The sequence below is a fragment of the Trachurus trachurus genome (genome assembly GCF_905171665.1).
Source record: "Trachurus trachurus genome assembly, chromosome: 4".
Taxonomy (NCBI): domain Eukaryota; kingdom Metazoa; phylum Chordata; class Actinopteri; order Carangiformes; family Carangidae; genus Trachurus; species Trachurus trachurus.
The window spans coordinates 18758550-18774684 of NC_139898.1; the positions used below are offsets into that span (position 1 = coordinate 18758550).

Below are 16135 nucleotides of genomic sequence, written 5' to 3' on the forward strand. Positions count from 1 at the left end.
TGCACAACATGATTATTGCCTTTTAGTGAGTTTCATTTTTTTGTAATATGTGCACAGTAAGCCACAGAATTAACCTTTGCTGTACGTTGAAGCTAAACCTACAGTCAGACCAGTCAGGAACGTTTTCCTGAGGGTTCAGCCTGGTAGTCTCATTACTTAGAATTGATTTTTGGTGTAATGCGCTCTATTGTACCAGGAAGTGACCAACTGCCTTTGTTTTGTATGTGTGTGTCTTTGTTTGGCAGTGCACTTAGGAGCTCTGTAACACTGGGGACTAGACATGCTAATTTCCAACATTACTTTTGCTATCCATTTTGTTTTAGTGATAGCCAAAACCTGTAAGCACTGTAAGACAGTGCTACTCTTCGCAAAATGCTCTTACCAGGAGGCTAAAATGTCAAAATTTCACATTTGTTAATGTGCTTATTAGTATGACATTTACATGTTAGCATTCTGATAATTGCTATTGAAGAGGTTAAGTTTCAGACAAAGTGACATTTTGATCTGTGGATGGTGTTCAGTGTCAGGGTGTATGTACAAGTAATTACTGTAAATTCCAAGACTCATTTCTGAACCAAATCTAACAGCAATATATCTAATAGTTGTGGAGACATTTCACTCAGAAAATGCCAATGTCATTGGCACAAGAGAAAAATTCTGGGGATCAGAAAAGTTACGAGGATTCATCTCTTGGTGCACTGTGTGTCCCTATAAAATTGCATGGCACTCCATTGTGTAGTTGTTTCACTTTGGACCAAAGTGTTGGTCTGACTGTGAGAGCAACAATGAAACGACCCATGATTCCATGCTGCTTGTGTTGGTAAACATGCTGTTTCAATTTCCAGAATAGCAGCATGTGAATGTAGGGAAACATACACAGAACATTCTCCAAATTCTTTCATTTCTGTAAAAGGTGTTGCTGTCAGTTGATGGGTGCTCTCTGAATCCATGACAGTCATATAAAGCACTTATTTAACACAGTCTGCTCAGCTTTGTCACTCCAGGGATGGAGAGCCTGGGTGTGATACGTAAGGTGAGAAAAGCAGACTGTCGTCAAGAACCAATGAGCAAGTGTTTGCTGTAACAGAGTGAATTTTCTCTGGCACCCGATATTGGCAGATTTTTTACCTGTGCCATTGTTAAGTTTGTCAAGGCAATCACTGCAGATTACTATATTTATACCGATGCTGCTTGTGCTCGTCTGCGTCCTGTGTTTTAACAGATATCATGGTGTCTGTGAGATTATACCTATTTATTTCTAAGGCAGTGCAGCCACAGTAAACTTGTCAAGTTGTTCACTGTTACTTTTGTGCTATTTCAATCATTTGGCTTCACTTAGAACAGTCATGACAGCAGACCTGCAGTCAAATGCCAACCCATGTGCAGATTAGGTGCATCTCTCGGGGTGTCTTAAAGTGTTTGGTAGTCGCAAAATTGAAATTCTCTCATTTATTTTACATGGTGACACAATCATTCATTATGCTACTTCTCATTAACAGTGTGTCAAATGAAGTTGACTGGTAGAGAACATTTGTTGCTTCATCATTTCACAATATTGTGTCTGGCTTGTCACAGCTGGTAACAGGCAGACACATTGTATCATGCCTGCTCTATGAATTTGCATTTGAAATATTTGTTTAAACTATAAGCCAGCCAATATCAGGCACCACTATGGCAACATAGTGCATCAACTCAAAAGGGGTATTGTCCATCAATGACTCTTACCTCTGTCAAAGAATATAATAGCTCATATTAGCCAAGAGACAGCAGCAAAACAAGCTTTAAGCATTTTTAGATCCTCTAATGGGCCTTAAAAACACTGTAATTTTTGGCCATTATCTCAAAGTGTAGATGCAGTTCTATGGATGTGACGAGATCAAAAGCAAGAGTGCAGTCCTTCAGCAATGACCACTTTAGCTCTGTTTCCTCTTATGTCTAATTGATGCAAGACTGAGTAACAAGAAAGGGAAATGCCATTTGGTATCAAAACATTTTAGGGAGAAAGGTAACTATTTCATACAGGTTTCAAAATACATTCCCGAGTGATTTGTTTTGTGCGGCAGAATCTCACCCCATTACTGAGCCGAGCTGCTAAATTACTGTATGATGAGCTCATGTGTCACACTGAGCCTACTCCTGAATGCTTTTTGGTGATTATTTGTTTATTTTAGACATGCAGCTAAAAGGAGAGCTAGATCTAGTGCTGTTAAGATAAGAAACATCCCATCCATGTATTTTCTACTCTATGCACATGCCTTCCTACATTCATATGACTCATGGTTACTTCCCTCTTAGCTCAAGATTTATTAGAAAAATGGCATTGTGATGTCTATGAGTTGCTATCAGTGCCACAAATTTGTGATTTCCTTTAGAGAAGTCTTCAAGGGCTACTGCAAAGATTAGAGAAAAAAAAGGAGAAGACTGTTTTTTTACCACTCCAATAAGCAACCTCTGGGGCTGAAAAAAGAAGCCAACAGAAGCATCAGTGCCAAAAATGGTGCATGTACGTAGCGTTCAGGTGAAAGCAACCATACTGAATTTCCTTTATGGAAGAAGCAACGGTTTTATCTTTTTAAAAAAAAGGTCTCCAACAAAGAAAGAGATAGTACCAGAGCACAGGTTAACTGGTGGCGGGATCCACTGGTTCACATCCTGGCCTGGTGGTGGAGTGTTTACAGACTCCATCAGTGTCTTTACCAGTGCTGTGTCAGAGTCTGTTGCTCGTTTTCACGTCAAGTTTAGAGGGCAATCTGTCAATGTCATTACCTGCTCCATCAATGTCATTCATGCAACCGTTCCCTGCAGCCTGCAGGTAAGAACAAGGTTGATTTTTTTTAATTTCCTTCCCAGTTTGTGGAGTCAATACTTTTCCTACTCAAGGTCCCAGCTTGACTTAGAACTGGCACCTCATATCTCAAATAACTTGATGGTTAGGCTCTATATGTCTGTTTTAAATGCAGACAAGCTACTTTTGGCATAATAGCATTTGCTGACTTGCTTATGCCCATATTATGAATTTGTTTGGCAACAGTGTTGTCACTAGAAGGCTAACTCTGAGCGTAGCTTTGGATTCACAGCTATGCTAGTGTGGACTGATAGTTGTAGCTGGGTTGTTTTTTATTGTGTACAGAGGGTATAGCTTTTTTCAGTTGGCTTTGCAACACCAAGGGAGATTGTGGCTACTTGGAGGTCAGAGGTGTCACATTTGTTTTGGTCTGAGATGTTGGTGATCTAGTGTGACATCAAGTGGCAGTGACTTTAACTTAGCATAGTATGACAGGAAGCAGGCCCGTTTGTCTTAAGTTTAAAAACACACAAAAAAAATCCATAAAATCATTAATTAATACTGTTTAAAGATACTTTTTCTTAGTTTGATCTAGGAGTGAAAAGGTTTTTGAATGAGCTACATGTAACTGAAATGTAACTACCGTATTCCTTCTATGCAGTTTTGGCTACTCATTTTTAACCAGATGTATGGATTACTAAGCCAGATACAAAGTGTTCATAAGAAAGCTTTATCTTTCATCACAGCCTTGCCAGCTGTTTCCCTCTGTCTTCAGTCTTTATGCTAAGCTAAGCTAAATCCTTCCTGGTTTATATCACCATACTTATCTCTAATCTGCCCTCCCTGTAATTTCTGTGCATGAGGCACGGCTGTGTTTCTGATGGGTTAACCGTTGGTGTTGTAAGAAAGTCTTAATTGCATCTTGTTATGATATGGTTGAGTGAGCCACAACATCAGTGTGTTACACTGTGTAAATTCAGGCCTGTGTAGGGATCAGACCTGCAAGCCTCCAGTCAGGCAGCTAATCTCTAATCACCCTGTCCCCCCGCCACCTGCTCACCTCAGTATGTATATGTTTACTAACTACAGTATAATCTGCCTGGTACATGTATTTATACTGCTTGAGCATATGGTCACACTTTCACTTGACATCTGACTCTGTTTATAGACCAAAATAAGACACCAACTACACTCCTCACAGCCCTATATGAAGGTGTCTAACAAGGGAACCTGTGCCTATGTGTTGTTGTAAATCACATGTATATGTGTGAGCGCATCAGCCATACACCACCAACACCCACCCCGCCCCCTCTCTATCGCCTTAAACCTTGATAAACTGAGAGGTTTCCATGGTGATGGCTCTTCACAGGCAGGAGAATCAGTGGCCTTCTTTTCGCAATAGATACAGAGCCTCGAAAGACAGCGCATGAAGAATTACTGAATTCATGGTGGCTACTTCACCACTGCTCTTTCACAGTGCAATCTCTGTTGCTCAGTTATCAAGGATCTCTTGGCAGCATCTGTGTGAATCAGAATAGAGAGAAGAACTGACTTACATACTTTGTTTATTCCCAGAAGCACATGAACGACCAAGGCTTGTGTGTCTGTTACTGTCTCTGTTTCTCTGTTTCGTTCTTTTTATTTTATATCAGGATCTCTGTCCCCCAGGAGTCCCAACCTCCTGCTTGTTTCTCTCTCTCCCTCTGTGTGTGTGTTTTTTCCTTCTCCCAGACGTGTGAATGATGTGTTTGGTTTTTTGCCTCTTGTATGTTTGTGTCTTCTATCCTCTTTCCAGGTCTTCATGGTAGAGAGTAGGTCATATGGCTCGGTTCCTATCTGTCGGCAGCACCTGGAAGTTGATCGACCACCTCCCCTGGATTATGTTCTTCATTAATGTTTACAGTCTATAATATTGTCATCCTGAATATCCATACTGTAAATCAACTTTGCGGCGCTGCTCTCCAAACACAATATATTGCATGTGTGTTTGTCCTGATGAAGGGATCCCTCTTCTGTTGCTCTCATTGATTTCCCTCCATTTCTTTCTTATCCAAGGTCTTTTTTTTGAGGCGGGGGTATCTTGTGCAATAAGGACGGGTGTTGTAATACTGCATAGAAACTATTTGAAGCAACTGCTTGGCAGTGAGGCAGGTTTCCACATAGGTCTCATTAGTGTTTTTGTAAAATTTGTAAAGAAAAAAAAAATCTAATAAATAAAACGAAGTGCAGAACATACGGTTCCTCATGACTCATATGTCATACACTATTGTGCAATTGAAAAAACATACAGCCAAACGACAGATGTGAGAATAAAAGCTACTCTGTACTGTAAAGTGTGATTTAAATTTTGCATCATGCTGTGACATGAGACTTGTTTTGTTGTGTGTATCTGAATTTCTGGGTCAAACGGGTGGAACAGGAGTATAGCACTGATCTGTACAGGAAGACATAAAATTTTCACAAGATGTAAAAATAGACTGGAAGGCTCCACAAATAAAGGCTCCTTACGTCACTGCCAAGACCAACAGTGCCCCCTCCTGATGATTTGACTGCGCATCTTATCTCCTCAGTGAGTCCTACTGTGGAAACTGAATTGCATGTAAAAGTTCCACTGTACTGTGCTAGATAACGTCGGTAAAAAATAGTCATTATGCACCGTCATTTAAAAGGAAACAAAGCACACAATGCTGATGCCACTACGAGTAACTGATGCTTAAAGCTTTGATGTGTTTTGCCCGCTGTGCTGTCAGACAGAATTACCGTATTGGAGGAATCAAAAGATTATATAGTCCCTGCCAAGTTAATGTTTATCCAAATCAGCTCTGAATGAGAGGGAAATTGTTCCTGTTGCTCGACAAGAACATGTTACACAGCATGGCATCATAAACAAGGCTATGCACATTTGGCAAACCTCGTAACTCCCAAATTCAACAGATGCAGTGACTCCAATGTGTCACAAACAGGTGGAACAGCTGAAATAGGCTTTCTGTCCACTTAAATTAGAAAGTAAGAAGATGAACATTAACATACATCCTAAATTGGTCACTTGGTGTTTGAAATATACATTATATTTAGTAACTCATTTTGATTTAACTCCATTATTTCCTTGCTGTGTTTTAACTGTGTCTACAACATGAAGGCAAAAAATATCTTCCCCAAAAATGTGATGCATTAATAAGGATGTCATTTGCATTTCTAAATATTCTTTTTTGTGTGTCTGCCAGTTCCTGAATCTACAGTGTTCTGAGCACTGAGAATTATCTGAGACAGTTAAAAGAAAAGAAGATCAACAATTGACCAGTTACAACAATCAACCCGTCCAAATGCATGTAATAATCTACAGAGGCAGAACTACTTTCACGGGTGAAAAAATGATGGGATATGATCTTGTAATTACGTCTTCCTATCTCTTAATTATGAGATACTGCAGACCAACAGAGCAGGAATTGGAGCACTTCAGAACTTGCCTGAGATTCATCCGGTTTTTAAGATTTCTTCAGTTTCAAATCAGTCCAGAGATAGTGGTCAGAACATCCAGTACTGCATATCAAAAATTAATGGTTAATAACAAGATCAGAAAACTTTTCCAAATTATAAAGAAATGCAATAATCACCAAAAACAATATTTAGCACCATAGCAATGATGCAATGCGCCAGTGTTTCTCATATAGCCCCACTTTAAAAAAAAAAAAAAAACTGAACTATTCCGTTAACCTGTTTTCATTATTAGAATATCAGGATCCCATAATTATAAGATTGTAAGTCACAATTATGAGATAAGATTGTAATAGACAGATTTGTTGACAACTGTAGCTTCCCCATGCATCAATTAAACCTGCCATAACCAATACATTTTGAGAGCAGTGAAAACAGAGACATATTGATTTTTTGATGTTGATATGGGAACATGAAAGCACATATTTGCCTCTTTACATGTGTCCTACATACGGCATTGACTTGCATTCACATTTGTGTCCACTTTGTTCATTAAAGGTGATACTCCCTCTTTTTTTTATTTAGCTCTGACTTGGTCTTTGAGAGATAAATATGTGTCTTTTTAGCTGCAAACTGTTCACCAGCCAGTCAGCAAGTTTGTCTGTCTGCGGTTTGGTGTTGGGCAGGCAGCATACACAGGCTTTTTAGAGCCTTTTTGCTGAAGAAAGCTGCTAAGGTTGATGAGAGCAGAGAGAGTGAACCAAAACAGAAAAGCTGCAGGATGCTTCTATAAAGCTGTCTATGTATATGTGTAGTCATTTCAGAGGATTTGTCATATAAAACGTTTGTATTTTACTTAGTTGTTTTCATAAAACTACATTACTCACCATGTAGCTGTGGAAGGCAAATACTAAATGCCTGTGTGTTAGTGTGATATGTTTAAACCACTTGACTATTATATTGAAATTTCACTACATATATGTTATATAGACACATAAATCAGGTCCTCTAGATGTCAGGACAGGATGTCAGTGTGTCAGGTGGTCTTTCGTTTTGGCACATGAAGCCGCCCACCACTCTGCTGCTCCCTCGGGGAGGACACTCTTCATAGATCATTATTGTTTAGCTTAGGGTGGGCTTATTCCGCTTCATTGCAAGGAGCCTCACTGCAATAGAGGCCAGGAGCGGGGTTTATGGATTTGGGATCTACTTGGTGGATTGCTGAGAGTAATCCCAAAATATTACAGAAGGCAAAAGCTGCCTCGGTAAAACAGCTTTTGAATTTGGTCTTTCTAGATAGGTTTCAGGAGACATTTACACAATGATACGCACAGACAATTTAATTCAAAAACACATGCTAAAACATGAAAAATACAAGTACTTGATTCAGAGAGTGAGGCAGATGCCATGCCTCTTGCTATTTGGAGAATGAGTAGTAATAATAATAACAACTATAATGAGGCAGAGGACCTTCATCTTAAGACAAAGTGATCTGACAAGGATGTCCATCTCCTCCACCTCTGTTGAGCTGTAGCATCAACAAAGGATTCTCCAAGTTTTAGAAGTCATCACTAAATCACTTGATATTATACTCTCTGTCTGCAAACCGGGAGTATCACTAAACAAGTTATTGCAGCAATTAACTCTAGACTACTGCAAAATGTCTCAAAGCTGATGCATTTCTTTCTACCATGTAAACTAGATTTCAGTCTATGACAGATTTGAGTATTTGGCCATCAGCATTCCTATAAAACTGTTTGTTCAAACTGCTGCTCAAAATAATCGAAATAACACATCTTACACTGATGTAAGTGCCCTTAATCATCACTCACAGACAGAACAGAAGGAATTTCAATGACAGCTCTCCTCAAAAAGAAAATAATGTTTTCAATAAACAAATATCAAAGCAATAAAGGAGAAGAAAAACTCCAAAAATCACTCAAAACCTCCCATAAAAGCATTTCGCGCAGGCTTGTTGAATCACCTAACATTTATAATTACCTTTCATTTATTGTATACTGCAGCAACCAGAACCATAAGCTTTTAATTTATGTGGAATTGCATAGAGAGCCACAACAAATGTTTTTCAACTAGACAAAAGTAAAAAAAAAAAAAAAAAAAGGTTTCACAGCTTCGCATTTGTTCAATGTCGAGCATCATTGTTGTAATTAAGCATCCTTTTTTTAGTGGGCTCGTATTAACACCCTATATCAGCTCACTGTCAGGTTTCTGTCTGTATGTTTTGGACTTCCTGTTTTATTTTGTAGTTTGAGTTCATTCCCATTTTGGTTCGTCACTTCCTGTCAAGCTCCTTTGTTCTGTTTCCCGCCATTAATCACCACACCTGTATTTAAGCCCATGGTCACGCCCCCTCCCTTTGCCAGATTGTCATTGTAACCTTTGTGTGCTGTGCTCTCTCGCGTTCTTTTGAGAAACCCTTTAAGACCTGTTTTTTGTTATATTGATTCTTGGAGATCTGCCTTGCCCTTTTTGGATTTGTTTGCTTGTTTTTTGGACTGCCTTCCTGTGAATGACCCTGCCTGCCCTCCAGTAAAGCTTTTTGGAATTCGGACTGTGTTGTGCGTGTGATCACTCTGCGACTGAGTCTCTGGGTAGTCTTTGGCCTTGTCAGTACAATCTGGCCATGACAGACTCAGCAGAGTAGAGACCTGCGCGGGACTGTTTTCTTCATCCCGCTCCTGCCCGCTCCCGCTGAATTTCTGACCATTACCGCCCGCGCACGCAACGTGTGTGTTACATTCCCGCCCGCTCCCGCAATGTGCATGTCCACTCCCGCCCGCACCTGCAAAACTCTGAGAATTTATGCCCGCACAATAATAGAGATGCATTGATTTTGTGTCTTCTCCTGTCCCGCACTCCGGGGCACGAGCACCCACTGACCAGGTTGAGCACCCTCGGCCCCTCAGCTGTGTGTCTGTGGGTATGTGTATCCTGTGTAGCCCGTATGTATGCGTAGCCTGTGTGATTGTGTGTATTAATCTCTCGCGCGCTAAGATGAATGAACACAAATCGCTGCAGAGCGCGAGCCTGGCACAGAGGTGCGCGCTCTGGCGCATCTGGCACAATCTGTTAACGGGGCCGAAAGGAAACTGGCTCCGCTTTGCGGCTATTTCACGTCTATGTTAAGCACACGTTGTTATTGATATTGTAGCGTCCGACCCGACGGGACCCAATCCCAATGCAGCCCTCTACAGCAGAGGACCCTATACGTTCTGCCATTGCTGCACAAGGCAGACGACTGCAGGATCATGAACATGCTCTAACAAAGCTGCTTGCAGGAGTTCAGGGCCTGCGGTAACAGCAGCAATCTTTCCAGTCCTCCATGACAGAGGAGCTCCGGGCCTTTGTTGCCCAGACCCAGCAGGCATTTGCCAGCACCCGGACCCCTGCTGCAGCGGAACCTGCAGAACCTCCTCCCCCAGAACTGCCTAACCCATCTGCCCGCTGTGAACCTCGGTCTCCCCCCATCGAGAAGTATGATGGCTCCCCAGGTACCTGCAGCTCCTTTTTGACCTTATGCTCACTCACTTTTGAACTGCAGCCGCACTCCTTCCCGTCTGAGCGTTCCAGGGTGGCTTTCATGGTGACCAATCTGACAGGGAGGGCACGTGAGTGGGCCACCGCTGAATGGGAACGCCGGTCCCTGGTGTGTCGTTCAGTGGAGGCTTTTTCTGGGGGACTGACCCGGGTTTTTGGTGTCCTCACCTCAGGACGAGAGGCAGCCCGGTCCTTGATGGCTCTGAAGCAAGGCAAGAGCCGGGTTTTTGACCATGCTATACGTTTCAGGACATTAGCAGCTGAGAGTGAATGGAATAACCAATCTCTTACAGATGCTTTTTTGAACACTTTGTCGGATGATATCAAAGACCATTTGGCTCCTTTTGACTTGCCCTCTGAACTAGAGGACCTGGTTGCCCTTGCCATCAAGGTTGACAACCGTCTGTGGGAACGAAGACGGCAAAGGACCTCCCCCACCAGGACCTCTCCTCTTCAGCTCCTGGCCTTTATCCAGACCGACCTGCCCTGCCACCTGCTGAAGGAGCAGCACTCCCAAGCGGCCCTGAGGAACCCATGCAGGTGGGAAGAGCCCATCTGACCCCAGAGGAGCGTCAGCGCAGACTACGGGAGGGCAGATGCATTTACTGTGGCAACCAGGGCCATTTTCTCGCATCCTGTCCGTTAAAAGGACAGGCTCGCCAGTAAAAGGAGGTTTACTGCTGAGCCCGACCACGGCATCCTCCCAGGCTTCCCGTGCTCTCATCCCTGTTCAACTCTCCACTGTTTCCACTTCCCATGATCTCTCCGTCCTCATCGACTCAGGAGCGGACGAGAGTTTTATGGATCGAGCCCTGGCCCAGCGCCTCCAGCTGCAGCTCCAGCTCCTGCCCAAGCCTAGGGAGGCTCACGCCCTCGATGGCCGGCTGTTAAGCCGCATCACTCATCAAACACCACCACTCACACTCCTCATGTCAGGTAACCACTCAGAAACTATCATTTTTCTTATCATTGACTCTCCTCAGTTCCCTGTCATCCTTGGTTTTCCCTGGTTGAGGAGGCACAACCCACAGTTGGACTGGGTAAAGGGTTGTGTGATGGGGTGGGGCTCGGTTTGTCATTCTTCATGCCTGTTGTCTGCCTTTCCCAGTGTTTCACCTGCTTCCACAGTCGCTACTCAAGATTATCCAGACTTGGCCAAGGTTCCAGAGGATTATTTGGACCTCAAAGAGGTGTTCAGTAAGGTCAAGGCGACCTCACTACCCCCACACCGGCCCTACGACTGTGCTGTTGACCTCCTTCCGGGGGCCACTCTCCCCAAGGGCCGCCTGTACTCCCTCTCAGCCCCTGAGACTAAGGCTATGGAGGAGTACATTCAGGGGGGCCTAAGGGCAGGAATCATTCGACCGTCCTCTTCTCCAGCAGGGGCAGGTTTCTTTTTCGTGGAGAAGAAGGATAAGTCCCTGCGCCCCTGCATTGACTACACTGGCCTCAACGACATCACTATCAAAAACAGGTACCCTCTCCCTCTGATTACCTCAGCTTTTGAACTCTTGCAGGGGGCTACCATTTTCACTAAGCTGGACCTTCGTAATGCTTACCATTTGGTGCGCATTCGGGAGGGGGACGAGTGGAAGACGGCCTTTAACACCCCCAGTGGACACTACGAATATTTGGTAATGCCTTTTGGCCTCACAAATGCCCCTGCTGTTTTCCAAGGCCTTGTTAATGATGTGTTGAGGGACATGTTGAATCGTTTTGTCTTTGTGTACTTGGACGACATTCTCATTTTCTTTAAGACCAAGGAGGAACATGTGACTCACGTGCGGCAGGTGCTCCACCGGCTCCTCCAGAATCAGCTCTACGTGAAGGCCGAGAAGTGTGAGTTCCACCAGTCCACTGTCTCTTTTCTGGGGTTCATAATTTCCACAGGTCAGATGGAAATGGATCCCGAAAAGGTCAGTGCAGTCCTGAACTGGCCGGTCCCTAAGGACCGCAAACAGCTGCAGAGGTTTTTGGGCTTTGCTAATTTTTACAGACGCTTCATCAGGAATTACAGTGCCATAGCAGCTCCCCTCCATGCCCTCACCTCCTCCAGTGTCAAGTTTTCCTGGTCTTCAGAAGCGGACCACACGTTCCAAGGCCTACGCCGGAGGTTCTCGTCCTCGCCCATTCTCCGCATGCCTGATCCCAAGCTCCAGTTCATTGTGGAGGTGGACGCCTCTGACGTAGGTGTGGGTGCAGTACTGTCACAGCGCTCTCCTGTGGATAAGAAGGTACACCCATGTGCTTATTTTTCTAAGAAACTGTCTCCTGCTGAACATAATTATGATGTAGGGAACCGGGAACTGCTAGCTGTGAAGCTGGCTTTGGAAGAGTGGCGACATTGGCTGGAGGGGTCGGAGCAGCCCGTTGTGGTTTGGACGGATCACAAGAATCTGCAGTACATAAGAGGGGCTAGGAGACTCAATGCTAGGCAGGCCCGGTGGGCCTTGTTTTTCACTCGCTTTAATTTTACTATCTCCTATCGCCCGGGTTCCCGGAATATCAAGCCTGACGCTCTCTCCCGACAGTTTGACTCACCTGAACGTTCCCACCAGCAAGCTGCCATCCTGCCCCCAACCTGTGTGGTCGGAGCGGTCACTTGGGGCGTCGAGGAGCAGGTGCAGCGGGCGCTGGAGGGGGTCCAGGTTCCCAAGGGTTGTCCGCCAAACCGTCTCTTCGTCCCTGGAGCTCTCCGGTCCCAGGTCCTGCAGTGGGGGCACTCTTCGCGGTTGGGATGCCACCCAGGGGTGAGTCGAACCATAAGTTTGTTGAGACAACGTTTCTGGTGGCCCTCCTTAAAGGAGGATGTGGGGAACTTTGTTGCTGCTTGCACTGTCTGTGCCAGCTGCAAGACATCCAGGCGCCCCCCATCTGGTCTGCTGCACCCGCTGCCTGTGCCTCGTCGCCCTTGGACTCACATTTCCATGGACTTTGTGACTGGGTTGCCCCTTTCAGAGGGCAATACGGTGGTGCTCACCATAATCGACAGGTTTTCTAAGATGGCTCACTATGTCCCTCTGCCGAAACTCCCATCTGCCAAGGAGACGGTAGAGGTTGTGTTGTCTCATGTTTTCCGTCTGCATGGTCTCTCCCAGGACATCGTCTCGGATCGTGGTCCCCAGTTTGCTTCCCGCTTCTGGAAAGAGTTCTGCCGCCTCATCGGTGCCACGGCTAGCCTGTCATCCGGTTTCCATCCTCAGTCAAATGGCCAGACCGAGCGCTACAACCAGGAGATGGAAACCACCCTCCGATGCCTTGTTTCCCAGAACCCGTCCCTCTGGTCACGCCAACTGCTGTGGGTCGAGTATGCCCACAATTCACTCCCTGTTTCCTCTACTAGTCTCTCACCTTTTCAGTGCGTGTATGGCTACCAGCCCCCTCTGTTCCCTGAGTTGGAGAAGGAGGTTGCTGTCCCGTCCGCCCATGCCCTGGTCCGTCGCTGCCATCTCACCTGGAGGAGGGCCCGATCTGCCCTGCTTCGGTCTTCTGAAGTCTACCAGAGGACAGCCAACAAACGACGGACTCCGGCCCCCCGCTACCGCAGTGGTCAGCGAGTCTGGCTGTCTACCTGTGACCTCCCTCTTCGGGTGGAGTGCCGTAAGCTGGCTCCGCGCTTTGTGGGTTCCTTCCCCATTGCCAAGGTGATTAACCCAGCGGCAGTGCGTCTCCGCCTTCCCCACGCCATGCGGGTTCATCCCACTTTTCATGTCTCTAAGGTGAAACCAGTCAGATCCAGCCCGCTGGTTCCTCCCGCCAGACCGCCTCCTCCCGCCAGACCGCCTCCTCCCCCTCGCATGATCGATAGTGGTCTCGCCTACGCTGTTGAAAGACTGTTGGACATGCGGCGAAGGGGGCGGGGTCGCCAGTACCTTGTTGATTGGACAGGCTACGGTCCAGAGGAAAGATGTTGGGTTCCGTGTCGGCATATTCTGGACAAAACCCTCATTCGGGATTTCCACCGTCGGCATCCTGAACACTCTGGGACGTCTGGTGACGTCCGTTGAAGGGGGGGTAATGTCAGGTTTCTGTCTGTATGTTTTGGACTTCCTGTTTTATTTTGTAGTTTGAGTTCATTCCCATTTTGGTTCGTCACTTCCTGTCAAGCTCCTTTGTTCTGTTTCCCGCCATTAATCACCACACCTGTATTTAAGCCCATGGTCACGCCCCCTCCCTTTGCCAGATTGTCATTGTAACCTTTGTGTGCTGTGCTCTCTCGCGTTCTTTTGAGAAACCCTTTAAGACCTGTTTTTTGTTATACTGATTCTTGGAGATCTGCCTTGCCCTTTTTGGATTTGTTTGCTTGTTTTTTGGACTGCCTTCCTGTGAATGACCCTGCCTGCCCTCCAGTAAAGCTTTTTGGAATTCGGACTGTGTTGTGCGTGTGATCACTCTGCGACTGAGTCTCTGGGTAGTCTTTGGCCTTGTCACTCACAGCCCCTCAAATGATCTGATTCTTCACCAGCTCAATAGAAACTCAACCTCTGTGTTAGACAAGGATACAGCTCTTTAGCGCCTGTGGTATGAAAACCTCACTTCAGCCAGCTGACCTCAGCAGGCAGCTGTGTTTATACAAAAGCCACAAAGAGAAAGCAGCCACTGCTGCTCCTCAAATTAAGGATGTGTATTTATCCTGTTCCTTGATATAATAGTTATGTTTCAGTGAAGGACTTTGCTTTACCGAGTTCCCAGAAAAAATGGCACGGCTACTTGAGAACAAAGCAGCAAGATATTTTCATATCAGAAAACATAGCAAAAAGCTTATTTGGCACAAGCAGTGGTGAAATTATTGGGTGAGGAATATGAGCTCGGCGAAGGTCTCACAGCAGGAGTCATGTCGGACTTTGAGCGCTCTGGAGGTGTTGTGAAGTGTCCGTGATGAGGTGTGTCCGCTTGATAATGTCAGTGATATAACCGCTCTCGCCCACTTGCATTTCCCACCTGCATACAGTGTAAGCTGCCTTTGTGTCTCAGATTAGGGAGGAGAGGCAGTGCAGTCCAGTTAATGGCTGAGTTTAGTGTTAAAACCATGATTATCTGTGTGTTCCTAAATGAGCATTTTGGGCCTTTTACTGTACTGTGATTTTTGCAGTTTGTTGCTGCTTTAATAGGTGTGTGAAGGCTTTTAGCAGTTATTGCACTGAATGCTTTATTTATTCATTTATTTAGTTGTATTAAAATAAAATGTGTCCTCTTTTTTTTTTTGCAAGCCACAGAGTTGCGAGAGCAATTTGACCGCGCCAAAGAATATGTTTATTTATCCTCAAAATGTCAACATCCAGCGCATAGCCTCTCTGTGAACTGAACAAATACATGGTGCCGGGCTTTTAGCACTGAGCCAGGGATATTTTAATGTCTGGTAAACACTGTCCTCTAGTGCTCACACACATGCACATGCACATGCACATGCACGTACACGTAGCCTACACACACACACACACACACACACACACACACACACACACACACACACACACACACACACACACACACACACACACACACACACACACACACACACACACACACACACACACACACACACACACCTGTATACCAAGGGATAATGCCAGAAAGCAACACTCAGAATTTGCAGCATATTGTTTTGTCTTTTAAAACCTCATAGATTTTAGAAACATTTCCTAAATTTAAAATATATTTTGTTGTTTTTTGTTCATTCAGATATTTCCCATACACAAGTGTCATACAGTAGGGTTAGTATGTATAATATAATAATACTGTATATGCTGTGTTGGCTGTGTTCCCCCAGTGATGACTTGTGCTGTGCCCCAAAACGTGCAACAATAGCTACAGTTGGACAGAAATGTCTGTAACCATGGTTTTATTATCAGGTGTTCTCAGATGGCTTTCAGCCGGGGCCCGTATAGTTTGCCTAATGAGGCACGTCACAATCGCAGAGTGAGCAGCAATAAAAAAGGAGGGGATGGCCTATCCCTCCTACCTCTTCAAATTACCCGATCAATCATTCACTAATGCTGATTTCACCTGGTGAAGTCATGTCAGCACAAGGTCAGTGTGCCCTGATCTCCCAGACGACAGGAGGTGATGTTGATCTCGTCGTAGACACAACAGATTTGCAATCAGCCTGTCAACCGGCTTCTGAAAGCCCCGCAGGATATTAGAGATGTAAATGCAACATAATGGTGCCATTATAATTGTACTCATCCCGTTCAGCCTTTGATGGCAATGTCTTTTCTCTGCAATCCTACACCATCTGGCTAAATCAGCGTAGGCAGGAGAAGCAGAGCCAGGGGTAGTTAGGACAACCAGTATTTGATTAGGATGCAATCATTATCGTTGGCTAGTGACATATCCCATTTGTTACGACTCAAAGCT

General features: G+C 44.9%; 1 long non-coding RNA gene across 1 annotated transcript in view; it reads left to right on the forward strand.

The window, feature by feature from the left end:
- LOC310985226 overlaps positions 1 to 16135 on the forward strand; it is a 70352-nt gene that overhangs the window by 39389 nt on the left and 14828 nt on the right. The window lies entirely within an intron of this gene.